Raw genomic sequence first — 14311 nt, forward strand, 5'->3', positions numbered from 1 at the left:
GAATTATTGTGACACATTTGTAAGGCAAGCAGCAGCCTAGATGAAAAGGCACTGTTTACTGAGTGACTACTCTAGTATTGGGATAATTTATTTATTCTCCATGGAACCCATGCTATGCAGGTGACTTAAAGGAATGAAAATAAAGCAAAGCTTTCTCATGTGCTTACAATCTGTCAGTCTGAGCCAGTAGTGAGGGTAACAGAGCTTGGGGCCTAGAGAAAGACTCAGTTGAAATGAAAGACTGAAGGAAGCGATGACACAAAGTATCTGGCTTTGCTATTTCAAAAAGCTTTTAAGGTCAACTAAGTTCGTGGAAAAATGTGTAAATTGCAGTTATGGACAGAGATTTTTTTTTTATTTTACTATAAGCAGATGAGGAATAAAACCTGAGTTCTTTCAAGATGTGGACTCTTTCCATTAAAAGATGCATAAATATATGAATATGCAATTTACTCTACAGAATGTCCCTAAAAGCAAAACCTGTTGTACAACAAAAGAAGATAAAATTTGTTGTAACACAGCAGTAAAAACAGTTCCAGGTTGGATGAGTCAAAGATATCTGTAGAATTTTGAAGTATTTATCTTTGTTGGAGAATTATTAATATGTATTATATGCAAATAATTTTAATAACTTGTAAATATCAAATGAATTCTGAACATGCACAGCATCTGAAAAGATATTAAGGCAGGAACATAAGCAAAGTAATTTTAATCCCTTAATTGAACTGTGAAATAAATCATGATTAAACATTGCAACAACATTTTTGCTTTTTCAAGTAGCTCTGACATAGCAAAAAGAATTAATAAATTTAGATATCTCCATGACCCTTCACTCTGTGTGTGTGTGTGTGTGTGTGTGTGTGTGTGTGTGTGTGTGTGTGTGTGTGTGTGTGTGTGTAGTGAGCATTTGAAGATGAGGTCTATGGGTTCAAACAGCAGCACTGACTATTTGCATAAAGGTGTTAATGTTAAATGCTTCCTTTTGTCATTTCAGTTGCTTCAGTAATAAAATGAAGATAGTAACACTCTATTATGTTTAGTGATGATTCCATAGATGAGATGAGTTCTTGTAGAGCATTACCTACAGGGTATGAGAATACCACAGACCATAGACATGCTTTTAACATTGAGCATTCTTGTATAAAATGTGTGGAATTGGATGTTTTGAGAAATTCGGATTGTTTGCATACATTCAGTATGTTATCTTAGGAATAAAACCAAATGAGAAAAACAAAATTCATTGATGGGCTTATATTTTAATTTGTTTGCATGTGTGCATGTGTGTGTATGTGTGTGGATATGTGTGTACATGTGTGTATGTGTGTCAGTTTCAGTGTAAGAGTCAGAAGGCACTTTGAGGAGTCACTTTCTCTTTCTATTCATGTATTCTCAAGACCACACCCCTTAGTCTTTTACTGTAAGCACATTTTACTCACCGAGCTGCCTTCACAGCCTCCTGAGAAACTGGTTTTATGTAATAATTTGAGGTTACATGTGACCTGGCATATGAAGTCAGTAGTGAGATTTGTTAAACATAGCTCACCAAATCAACACTCAAAAAATTTTAGATTTTGAAACATTTTGAATCTTAGTATACATATGAGATCTGGGTTATATTATTATGTGATGTAGTGGTTTTGAAAGTCCACAAGAAGAACACATGTATCCAATGGAAGAAAATGCTGTACTGAAAGTCAAGTGCAGTGAAATAAGTTGTGTAGGAAACAGCCAAGGTTGTAGCACAAGACTGTTCAGTGCATAGATTCTCATCATTTTTCATTCTGTGAGAAAATATAAATTGTGTGTGTGTGTGTGTGTGTGTGTGTGTGTGTGAGAGAGAGAGAGAGAGAGAGAGAGAGAGAGAGAGAGAGAGAGAGAGGCAGAGATTGTTTCTATAATGATCTCAATGCATTTTTTCTATTGGAGTGAGACATATAGTTTTCATTCTATTTTTTAAAAGCAAGTTCTCACTCTGTATTCTTGACTGGTCTAGAACTTGCAGTGTAGACCAGGCTGGCCTCAACCTTATAGATAAGTGCCTGCTTCTGTCTCTTGAGTCCTGGGAAAAAAGAAATACACCACCAAATACACTATGATATCTGGATATCGTAGATATTAGCCCTCTATTGGAGGTAGGGTTTGTAAAGACCTTTTGCCTATCTGTTGGTTTTTGATTTGTCCTATGGACACTGGCCTTTGCCTTACAGAAGCTTTGCAATTTTATGAAATCCCATTTGTTGATTCTTGATCTTAGAGCATAAGCCATTGGTTTTCAGGACATTTTCCTCTGTGCCTATGTGTTTGAGGCTCTTCCCCAATTTCTCTATTAGTTCCAGTTATCTGGTTTTACGTGGAGGTCTTTGATACACTTGGACTTGACCTTTGTACAAGGAATTAAGAATGGGTCAATTTACATACTTCTAAATGCTGACCTCCAGTTGAACCAGCACCATTTATTGAAAATATTGTCTTTTTTTTCAATTTGTTGTTTTTTAGCCCTTTTGTCAAAGGTCAAGTGACCATAGCTCTGTGGGTAAATTTCTGGGTCTTCAATTCTATTCCATTGATTTCCTGCCTGTCTCTGTACCAATACCATGTACTTTTTAATCACAATTACTCTTTAATACAGCTTGAGGTCAGGGATGGTTCGTTTATTGTTGAGAATAATTTTCAATATCCTGGGTTTTTTGCTTTTCCAAATGAATTTGCAAAATACTCTTTGTAATTCTATGAAGATTTCAATTGGAATTTTGATGAGGATTGCACTGAATCTGTAGTTTACTTTTGACAAGATGGACATTTTTATTATATTAATCCTGCCAATCCAGGAGCATGGGAGATCTTTCCATCTCTGAGATATTCTTTGATTTCTTTCTGCAGAGACTTGAAATTCTTTTTTTTCTCCATCTTTATTAAATTTGGTATTTCTTATTTACATTTCAATTGTTATTACCTTTCCCAGATTCCAGGCCAACATCCCCCTAACCCCTCTCCCTTTTCCTCCCCTTCTATATGGGTGTTCTCCTCCCCATCCTCCCCCCATTACTGCCCTCCCCCAACAATCCCATTCACTGGGGGTTCAGTCTTGGCAGGACCAAGGTCTTCCCCTTCCACTGGTGCCCTTACTAGGCTATTCATTGCTACTTATGCAGTTGGAGCCCAGGGTCAGTCCATGTATAATCTTTGGGTAGTCTTGTCATATGAATCTTTCACTTGCTTGGTTAGAGTGACAGCAAGGTATTTTATGTTATTTGTGGCTATTGTGAAGGTTGTCATTTCCTTAATTTCTTTCTCAGCCTGTTTATCCTTTTATTAGAGGAAGGTGATTGACTTGTTTGAGTTAATTTTATATCCAGCAACATTGCTGAAGTTATTAGGCTTAGTAGTTCTCTGGTGGAAATTTGGGGGTCACTTAAATATATCATATCACCTGCAAAGAGTGATATTTTGACTTCTTTCTTTCAAATTTTTATCCCTCTTTAACCTCCTTTTGTTGTCTAATTGCTTTGGCTGGGACTTCAAGTACTATATTGAATAGTTTTTGAGAAAGTGGGCAGTGTTGTCTAGTCCCTGATTTTAGTTGGATTGCTTCAAGTTTTGCTCCATTTAGTTTGATGGTGGTTACTGGTTTGCTGTATATTGATTTTACTATGTTTAGATATGGGTCTTGAGTTCCTGATATTTTCAAGTCTTTTAACATGAAAGGGTGTTGAATTTTGTCAAATGCTTTCTCAGCATCTAATGAGATGATCATGTAGTTTTTTCTTTGAGTTTGTTTATATTGTGGATTATATTGATGGATTTCTGTATATTGAACTATCCTTGAATCTCTGGGATGGAGCCTACTTGATCATGGTGAATAATCATTTTGATATGTTCTTGGATTCGGTTTGCAAGAATTTTATTGAGTATATTTGAATCGATATTCATGAGGCAAATTGGTCTGAAGTACTCTTTCTTTGTAGGGTCTTTGTGGTTTAGGTATAACCATAATTGTGGCTTCAAAAAACAAATTGGGTAGGTTCCTTCTGTTTCTCTTTTGTGGAATAGTTTGAAGAGCATTGGTATTAGGTCTTCTTGGAGGGTCTGATAAATTCTGTAATAAACCTATTTGTTCCTGTGTGTTTTTGGGGTTGGGAGACTTTTTTGACTGCTTGTATTCCTTTAGGGGTAATGGGAGTGTTTAGATGGTTTACCTGACCTTGATCTAAGTTGGTACCTGGCATCTGTCCAGAAAATTGTCCATTTTCTCCAGATTTTCCAGTTTTGTTGAGTATAGGCTTTAGTAGGATTTGGTGATTTTTTAAAATTTCTTCAGTTTCTGTTGTTATGTTTCCCTTTTCATTTCTGCTTTTGTGAATTTGAATACTGTCTCCCTGCCCTCTGGTTTGGCTGGCCAAGGGTTTATCTATCTTGTTGATTTTTTTTAAAGAACCAGCTCCTGGTTTTGTTGATTCTTTTTATAGTTCTTTTTGCTTTTACTTGGTTGATTACAGCCCTGAGTTTGATTATTTCCTGCTCTCTACTCCTTTTGGGTGTATTGGGTGTATTTGTTCTAGAACTTTCAGGTGTTCTGTCAAGCTTTTAGTGTATGTTCTCTCCAATTTCTTTTTGGAGGCACTCAGAGATATGAGTTTTCCTCTTAGCACTGCTTTCACTCTGTCCTGTAAGTTTCGGTATGTTCTGTCTCCATTTTCATTTAATTTTAAAAAGCCTTTGATTTCTTTCTTTATTTCTTCCCTGAACAAGTTGTCATTGAGTAGAGCATTGTTCAGCATCCACGTGTATGTGGACTTTCTGTATTTTTTGTCGTTGTTGTTATTGAAAACCAGCTTTAGTCCATGATGGTCTGATTGAATGCATGGGATTATTTCAATCTCCTTGCATCTATTGAGGCCTACTTTTTGTTCAATTATATGGTCAATTTTTTTTCTTTTCAATTTTTCGGAGCTGGGGACCGAACCCAGGGCCTTGCGATTGCTAGGCAAGCGCTCTACCACTGAGCTAAATCCCCAACCCCCTATATGGTCAATTTTTGAGAATTTACCATGAGGTACTGAGAAGAAGGTAAATCCTTTTGTTTTAGGATGAAATGTTCTGTAGATGTCTGCTACAAACATTTGGTTCACAACTTCTGTTAGTTTCACTGTGTCTCTGTTTAGTTTTTGTTTCCATGATCTGTCCATTTATGAGAGTGATGTGTTGAAGTCTCCTACTATTATTGTGTGTGGTACAATATGTGCATTAAGCCTTGGTAAAGTTTGTTTTATGAATGTGGGTGTCATTGCATTTGGGGCATAGATATTCAGAATTAAGAATTCATTGTGGTAGATTTTTCCTTTGATGAGTATGAAGTGTACTTCCTTATTGTTTTTGACAACTGCTAGTTGAAAGTCAATTTTATTTGATATTAGAGTGGCTACTCCATCTGTTTCTTGGGATTGCTTGGAAAATATTTCCCAGCTGTTTACTCTTAAGTAATGTCTGTCTTTGTCCTGTATGCAGCAAAATGCTGGGTTCTGTTTATGGATCTAGTCTATTAGTCTATGTCTTTTTCTTGAGGAATTGAGTCCATTGATGCTAAGAAATATTAAGAAACAGTGATTGTTTCCTGTTACTTTTGTCATGAGAGATGAAATTATATTTGTGTGGCTATCTATTTGGGGGGTTGTTGTAAGAAGATTACTTTCTTTCTTTTTCTAAGGTTTTCTTTCCCTCCTTGTGTTGGAGACTTCCATCTTTTATCCTTTGTAGGGCTGGATTTGTGGAATGATATTGTATGAATTTGTTTTTGTCATGGAATATCTAGGTTTCTCCTTCTATGGTAATTGAGAGTTTTGCTGGCATTTGTGTTCTCTTGGGGTGTGAATGACATCTGTACTGGATCTTCTAGCTTCCATAGTCTCCATTGAGAAGTCTGGTGTAATTCTGATAGGTCTGCCTTTGTTTGTTACCTGATCTCTTTTCCTTTCCGCTTTTAATATTCTTTCTTGTTTTTTGTATTTGTTGTTTTGACTATTATTTGACAGGAAGAATTTTTTTCTGGTCCAGTACCTTTGGAGTTCTGTAGGTTTCCTGTTTATTCAAAGGCATCTCTTTCTTTAGGTTAGGGTCATTTTCTTCTATAATTTTGTTGAAGATATTTACTGGTCCTTTGGGAATCTTTGTTCTTTTCTATACCTATCATTCTTAGGTTTGATCTTCTCATCGTGTCCTGGATTTCCTGGATGTTTTTGGTTAGGAGCTTTTTGTTTTTTGCATTTTCTTTGATTATTGTGTCAATGTTTTCTTTCTTTTTCTCTTTTTCCATCTTTATTAACTTGGGTATTTCTTATTTACATTTCGATTGCTATTCCCTTTCCTGGTTTCCAGGTCAACATCCCCCTAACACCTCTCTCTCCCCTTCTCTATGGGTGTTCCCCTCCCCATCCTCAATCCATTACCGCCCTCCCCCCAACAATCAGTGTTTTCTATGGAATCTTCTGCCACTGAGATTCTCTCTTCTATTTCCTGTATTCTGTTGGGGATCCTTGTATTTATGTCTCCTTATTTCTTTCCTAGATTTTCTACCTCCAGGGTTGTCTCCCTTTGTGATTTCTTTATTGTTTATATTTCCAGTTTTAGATCCTGGATGGTTTTGTTAAGTTCCTTCACCCATTTGCTTGTTTTCCTCTGTGTAACTCGTTAAGGGATTTTTGTGTTTCCTTTTTAATTGCTTCTATTTGCTTACCTGTCTTCTCTTGTATTTTCTGAAAGGAGTTATTCATGCCCTTCTTAAAGTCCTCTATCATCCTCATGAGATGAGATTTGACTGTCTAAAGAGAGATCCTCTGGAAGTGCTCAGGGCTCGGATGCTGTGGGATGGCCTAGAATGGAATCTTTCTGGTCTCTCTCTGTGCCCAGAGCTGGGCTGTTCTATAGCATTTGCTCACAAACCTGCCTGCAGAGAACTGGTGTACCAGAGCACTCTCCCTCCTAAACCCACAGCCCACCTGTGGGGACCCCACTTTCTCTCCATTTACTTTCCAAGGAGCGACATGCCTGGAATGCACAGGGTACTAGAGCATCAGAGGGGGCCTAGTACAGCATCCTTCTAGTCTCCATCTGCACCAAGAGCTGACGTTGTCCCATAGCTCTCAGACCCAAAACCTGCCGGCAGAAAGCTGATATACCAGGAGTGTAGATAACAGGCCCATAGGAGAAACAAGCTCCAGCTAGAGACAGCAAGATGAAATAATATCAGAGATAACCAGATGGCAAGAGCCAAGTGTAACAACCTAAGCAAGAGAAACCAAGACTACTTGGCATCATTAGAACCAGTTCTCCCACCACAGCAAATATTGTCTATCCCAACACACTGGAAATACCAGGTTTTCAAGGGTCATCTTGTTATTGTCTGTGAAGGGAGATAGGAGGTAACTGGGGAAAACTTCTGCTGGATCTTGGAAGCTGACTCTCCTAGTAGTCAGAAGACTTCTCTGTGACTGTATAGCCTTGAAGATGAATTTCTTTGCACTATCTCAGACCACCAAGGACTTTTCTAATTGCTATAAGTAAACACTGTCAAATCCTCTGAACGTCAAAACCTGGCAACCTTATGATTTAATTTATACCAAGGTTTATACCACCTTTTACAGGAGCTTCGTGAGCTGTGTTTCTCAAATTGTGGGTCACACTGTCCCTTTGAGCGTGCATGACTTTTTCACAAGGGTCTCCAAAGACCATCAGAAAACACAGATTTTGCACTATAATTCATAACAGTAGCCAAATTATGAAGTAACAACCAAAATAAATTTATGGTTGGGGTCAGCACAATGTGAGGAACTGTATTAAATTGTCATAGCTTTAGGAAGGTTGAGAATCACTGCTCTAGAGGATCAAATGGAGAAGTACCCCTAAAGATATTTGTCATTCATGATTTGTGACAAAAATCTAGGTCAACTTACCCAATAATTATGCTATAAACATCATAAATATTCATAAAGCTCAATAGAAAAACAGAATGCAAAGCAAAATATAGTATGCTCCTGTCCCTTTGAGCAGCAGACACCAGTCCCTAAGTTTGTTAAGATTCTTAAATGTCACCATCTCTTGGCTGACTTCTCAAAGACAGAAACTGTGAAGAAACCCTTCATGTTTTACATATTTTTTTTTAAAAAAAAGCCTTTCATATCTACTAATCTATTCAATATTTCTGCATTCAATATCCTCTGTCACACAATTTTGTTAAGTATATTTTTATGAAAAATAGTAAGAAACTGACTCTGTACAATATTAATATAGTGTTTGAGCTTTATGGCAAAATTCATATAAAAAGTGGGGAAATATTATTAGTACATAAAACTTTAACGAAGTTGATACCTAGGTCAATAATATCCACTATATCAATGAACTAATTAGTGATTATGTGTTTATTAGTTTATATAACTGTCTTTTTCTCTTATTCCATGACTATTCTTGGTACACAACAGCAGAACGGTATTTGACTTTAATATACCTCATTTCTGAACAAGATGCATGATAATAGAAACATAAATATTTGCTTCTGGTCATCTGAATTAAAATATCAATCTTAATTATTAGAAATGACAAGACATAAGTTAGTCATGTGCCTCATATTGTAAAACATACAGTCAACAGTAATATTCACAACCCACAGAGACAACCAACTCCAAATATTGTTCTCTTTCCCCAAATGCATGCCACCCACCTCTCTCTCTCTCTCTCTCTCTCTCTCTCTCTCTCTTACACACACACACACACACACACACACATAGAGTATACATGCACAATAAGCAAAATTTGAAAAACAACAAGGAACTACTTAATTTTTATGCCATTAAATATTTTCTTTGTTTTCAAACTTACTGTTTTAAACTTAGGGAAACATTTGATTACTAACTTATTACTTTAACTTTATGATGTAATGTTTATGTAGATGGTGAGGGCAGGAGATCATGTTTTATCCAGAGCTAAATATCTGACCCTAATCAGGAGCCTTATTTAAGAATATTCTACAGTGGTCTATTTAGGAATCACAAAGGTATTTTGACAAACATGTCCTCAGGAACCCTTAGATTTTGCTGACCTTCTCAAGACATTCTGTTCAAATTGCAGTCTTGAAGTGCTTTTAGAACTCACTTTGACATTGCTTTGCTGGCATTGAGGCTTATTGCAAAGAAAAGAGCAGTATTTTACAGCCATATCCATTCAAATATGTTTTTGGAAGACTTCTAAACATAAGGGACAAATCTAATTTCTTCTTTATCTCAAAATACAAGGATTGTTTGTTTCTTCCTATACACTGATGCTTATCTCACCCAAGTTTACAAAATAATGACAGAACAAAATAGTCTACAAAATATTCTAATTGTGCAAATTATTACTCTCTTTTATTGACTCTACCTTACGTATGATGCTGTGTAAATGGCTCTTATAGTCATTATGCTAAGATGGGGAGAGTGTATACAATTGTGAATGATTATCTCAGAAATTAACTTTCCTTTAATTTCTAGTATAGTAAGATGCAAATTACAAAGTGTTTACAATGTTTAAACATTGAATATTGGAAGTCATACTTAATTAAATGACTAAAGAAGCATTATTTTTTTAACTATTTAAGAAAGTGTCAAATTACTTTTCAAGTAGAGATGTTGATTTGTATTAGATAAGTCTGAATGATGATTTTGACTTTTACTGAGGCTGCCAGTGCTGCATATACTAAGGCTATTTAGTTTAACCATTCAAATAGGTGTTCTGGACATATAATTATGATTCTATTTGTTTATATATTTGTCTACTTATTTATTTTAGGAATTTTTTACTTATAAGCTTTATTTAGGTAGTCAACATATAAAACTCAAATGCCACAAATGTGTACACTTTGCTGAGTTTAGTGTGTGAACATCCATGATATGGTTACCTCTATTGAGGTACTGCACACTTAACTGTCTTAAACTTAACAGATGTTCTGTAGTATGGTTCAGGGATGTCCTACTCTGCTTTCTGTAGCTGCAATAAACATCAGGAACAATGGTAACTCCCGGTAGAAAAGTTTATTTGGTTTACATGTCCCTCCCACATTCTATTACTGAGGAAAGGCAGAGAAGGAATCATAAATTGAACCTGGAGGCAGGAACTAAAGTAGAGGTCATGGATGAATGCTGCTTACATGCTTTCTCTCCAAGGCTTTCACACTTGGCTTTCTTCACTGTTCAGGACCCCTAGCCACTCTGCAGAGAGAAGGATTCTAGGTCATCTACTCATGGTCTGTGTTCTGTCTACTTTGGCATATCTCTTGCTGTTGTCCTCATCTAGCTCATGTGTATGTAGTCAGTCTAGTGAGACTTTATAAGTGTAGCTTTTGTCATTACTAAGAGACATAGTTTCATAGAAAACATTCTCATCCTAATCTTTGTTTCAAAGAGAAATTTTCTTGATGAGGGATGGGGATCATATATTTGTGGATATAAGAACAAATATTTAGAATGCATTTAAGGATCTGGGTGTTTTAGTAAAGTGATGAATGTTGGTTCCTTTTCAAGATGCATGGCTTTATTTGCCCTGGGCAGTTTGTTAGCTTTCTAGTACCAAGCCTGGATTTCCTTTAAGTACCTATAAGTAGTGCCATGGTGTGCCTGCCACCACTTCAACCTTAGAGCCATGCTTGTCACAGATAGAAACATAAGTGTTATTTTTTGAGAATATCACATGTGTATATGCTATGATTGAGCATATTCACCTCTCTATCCACTCATTTAAGTTCTCTGGCATACAGTTCCCAACCATTTGCAACTCAATGTTCTATTCATTTATTTATAAGCTACTGAAGTAAAACTTGTTTTACTAATAGGAACATGCATATGAAGACACCAACTGGAGCAAGGTGAACACTTCAGGGACCATGCTCTCCAAAAAGCTGACTCCTTCCCCTAAGAACCAACGATTGTCAGTGTTGCCTCGGCTAATGCTGGGATAGCACAAATCCCTTCTGCATTCTTTCCAGTGGGTTTGTGCGGATATTGTGAAGGGATTTTTAAATTATTATTTTTTTATTTAGAATAGTTTATTAATTTTCTTTCCCCTCCCTTACTCCTCCCAGATCTTTCTCTGATCCCTACCTACCCAGTTTTATGTTCTCTGTTCAACAAGACAAACACACACACACACACACACACACACACACACACACACACACACATACAACATAGAGTCCATGTTGTGTTGTAACTAAGCTTGAGGCATTTACTGGAACGTTTTGACATATTCAGTGATGTTCCTTAGCCCTATCTGGTATTCTCAAATATCAATTGCAGCTTCTCAGTTAAGGGTGGAGCTTTATATAAACTACAAACTCTTTTTTTGTCATTTTCTTTGCTTTGAACCAGGGCAGGTCTTCTCTGTCCTCTCACAGTCTCTTTAACTTCATACATGCATCAGTTCTGTTGCCTGGAAGACATTGCTTCTTTGGTTTCATTCACCTCCTCTGACCTCTGACTCTTTTTTTTTTTTTTTTTGGTTCTTTTTTTCGGAGCTGGGGACCGAACCCAGGGCCTTGTGCTTCCTAGGTAAGCGCTCTACCACTGAGCTAAATCCCCAGCCCCTCTATTTTTTTTTTTTGGTTCTTTTTTTTTCCGGAGCTAGGGATCGAACCCAGGGCCTTGCGCTTCCTAGGTAAGCGCTCTACCACTGAGCTAAATCCCCAGCCCCGACCTCTGACTCTTACCAATCTTCTGCCTCCTCTTCCATTCAATCTTTGAGCTTTGAGGGCAGAGGTTTGGCAAATACATCCGTTTTAAGGCTGGGTACATCAAAGTCTCTCATTCTTTGCATATTGCAGTTGTGGATCTCTTTAATTAGCAGCTACAGGCAAAATGCACTTCTCTGATGCTTGAGTGATGCTGATCTGTGAATATGTCATTATGAATAATTTTATTACTATTTTTCTTTAGCAGAATAATAGTACTAGGTTTTTAAACTAGGCTTCATGACTGATCCAGTCTTGGGGTCTTGGCCATTTTAGCAGTGTCAGGTATAAATGCTGTCTTGTGGAGTAGGCCTTAAATCTAATAAAAATGATTTGGATATCCTCATAATATTTTCAGTACTATACAAGTCTATCTTGTAGGTTCATTTCTATTATAGTTATCGTTCAAGTTTATAGTTGGGTGGTACTGATGATTACTTTCTCTTTAGGTCATGTACAGAGCATCTTGCAGCACAATGCATACTAGCCAATATGTCAAAATCTAGATGGACACCAGCTCGATTCTTCTGTTTTACGGCATACATAAATTTTGCCTTCATCAATAGTGCCTTACCAAAGGTTGTGGAGAGCATCTGATAGTATCCTATTGTATAAGTGTTCCCCATTTTCATTATCTAGTTATCAGTTGACGGTGATCTAGGTTCTTCCCAGTTTCTGGAGTTTATGAGCAGTGAAGTAATGAACATAGATGACCAAACATCTCTTTAGTAATAGGTAGAGTTCTTTGGGTATACTTGACCTTGTGTTAACTCTGTCTTCAGCTTTTAAAGGAATCTCCAAACTGATTTCCATGGTGGTTTTCCAGATTATATTCCCTTCAGCAATGAATATGTATTGCCCTTTCCCCATATCCTCTATGGAAAGTACAATCATTTGTTTTATTGACCTTTACAATTCTGGTTGGAGTAAGCTGAAATCTGAAAGTAATTTTAATTTACATTTCACAGTAATGGGTAAAGATGTTGAAAATTTTCTTTACATGTTATTCAGTAATTTTCATATTTTGAGAATTTTCTGTTTTGGTTGTGTATCCTTTTGGAAAAATAGGGTCATTTGTTTTCTTGACATTTAAGGTTTTTAAAATTTCTTTATGTGTTTTAGATACTAACCCTTTATATATGTATAACTGGTGAATATTTTCAGATTTAGAAGGTTGCCTTTTCTTCAAATGACAGTGGGTGTTTTTTTCTCTACAGAAGCTTTTTAGCTTCATGAGGTCTCTTTTACTAATTGTTGATCTTAATGCCTGTGCTTTTGGTCTTCTGTTCAGAAAGTTTTTTATTCTTTCAGTGAATTTCAAGACTATTTCCTACTATCTCTTCTATGAAATTCAGAGTATCAGGTCTTTACTTGAGGTTCTTGAGTTTTGTACAGGTGTGTGTGTGTGTGTGTGTGTGTGTGTGTGTGTGTTTGCACGTGTGCACAGTATATCATATTTTACTCATTTCATTAACTTTTAGTTGTTTAAAACCCTCATAATAAACAATCTCAAAAATTTATTATGTATGATTTACAAGTTTCATGGCACTTGAAATTATATACCTGTATACAAATCTGTATGCACAAGAATGCTGGTATGCATAGGTTAATGATTAAACACCCAGTCCAGTCAGTAATAGAGATTACAGTTGACATATGCAGCGATATGAGTCAAATAACATGGTAATAAAGGAAGTCAAGCAGGCAAAAACATTGTATGATTTCATTTATTTAAAAAATTTAAAGTGACATATAGACATTTCTGTTTTCTATATGTATATATCCCCATAAGTTTAGATACCAGTAACAGTGGTTAGAGTGATTTGGAAAGGTATATCTTTCTAATATACATACATAATACATACATATATGTGTATCATATATATCACATATAAATATTACTTTCATTATATATAAATATATTAAAACTTAACAAATAATTATCCTTATTTTGTATGTAGGATTTTGTGAAGGAAGAGTCAGTTGCACTAGAATAAAGTGACTTCATAGATTAATAAAAGTAATTCTTTTGTAACAAAGACACCTAAAGTGAAATAATCCTTTCCTAATGCAGACTTCCTGTCATTAAGGTTTTTACTACAACTTTGATTGACGTGTGGATAAAGATCTCATTCGTGAGATTTCTGTTTCAGTACATACAACCGACGTCCTTTAGGCTGCCTAGTCCTGTATTTATTTTACCTATAGAACTGAACCATGGCACCTCCAGCTACTTTACAACCTAGTCAACCTGGATGTTATCTTGACCTTGCAGCCTTCAGTTCAAACACACAATGTCTGTCTTTTATTCCTTTGGAAAGCTCCCTCTGTCTATTTGACAAAGGCACAATTCTTGTTCACCCTGTAGGAGCCTGTATGAGCCCTAGCAGGAACCATGATCTAAGTCTGTAGAGTGACATCTCCTGGTTAGAGCTTCTGGATTTTCTTATGAAATTCTACAGTGGAAGCAGCGCTTTGATGTTTCTTTTTTAACTCAGCTAGGCATTTAAGTTATACTAAAATTTAAATGGTGATTTATTCTCTATTTTAATCTATTTTTTCAAA

Source organism: Rattus norvegicus, chromosome 6 (genome assembly GCF_021556685.1).
Source record: "Rattus norvegicus strain SHRSP/BbbUtx chromosome 6, alternate assembly SHRSP_T2T, whole genome shotgun sequence".
In the NCBI taxonomy this organism is placed as follows: domain Eukaryota; kingdom Metazoa; phylum Chordata; class Mammalia; order Rodentia; family Muridae; genus Rattus; species Rattus norvegicus.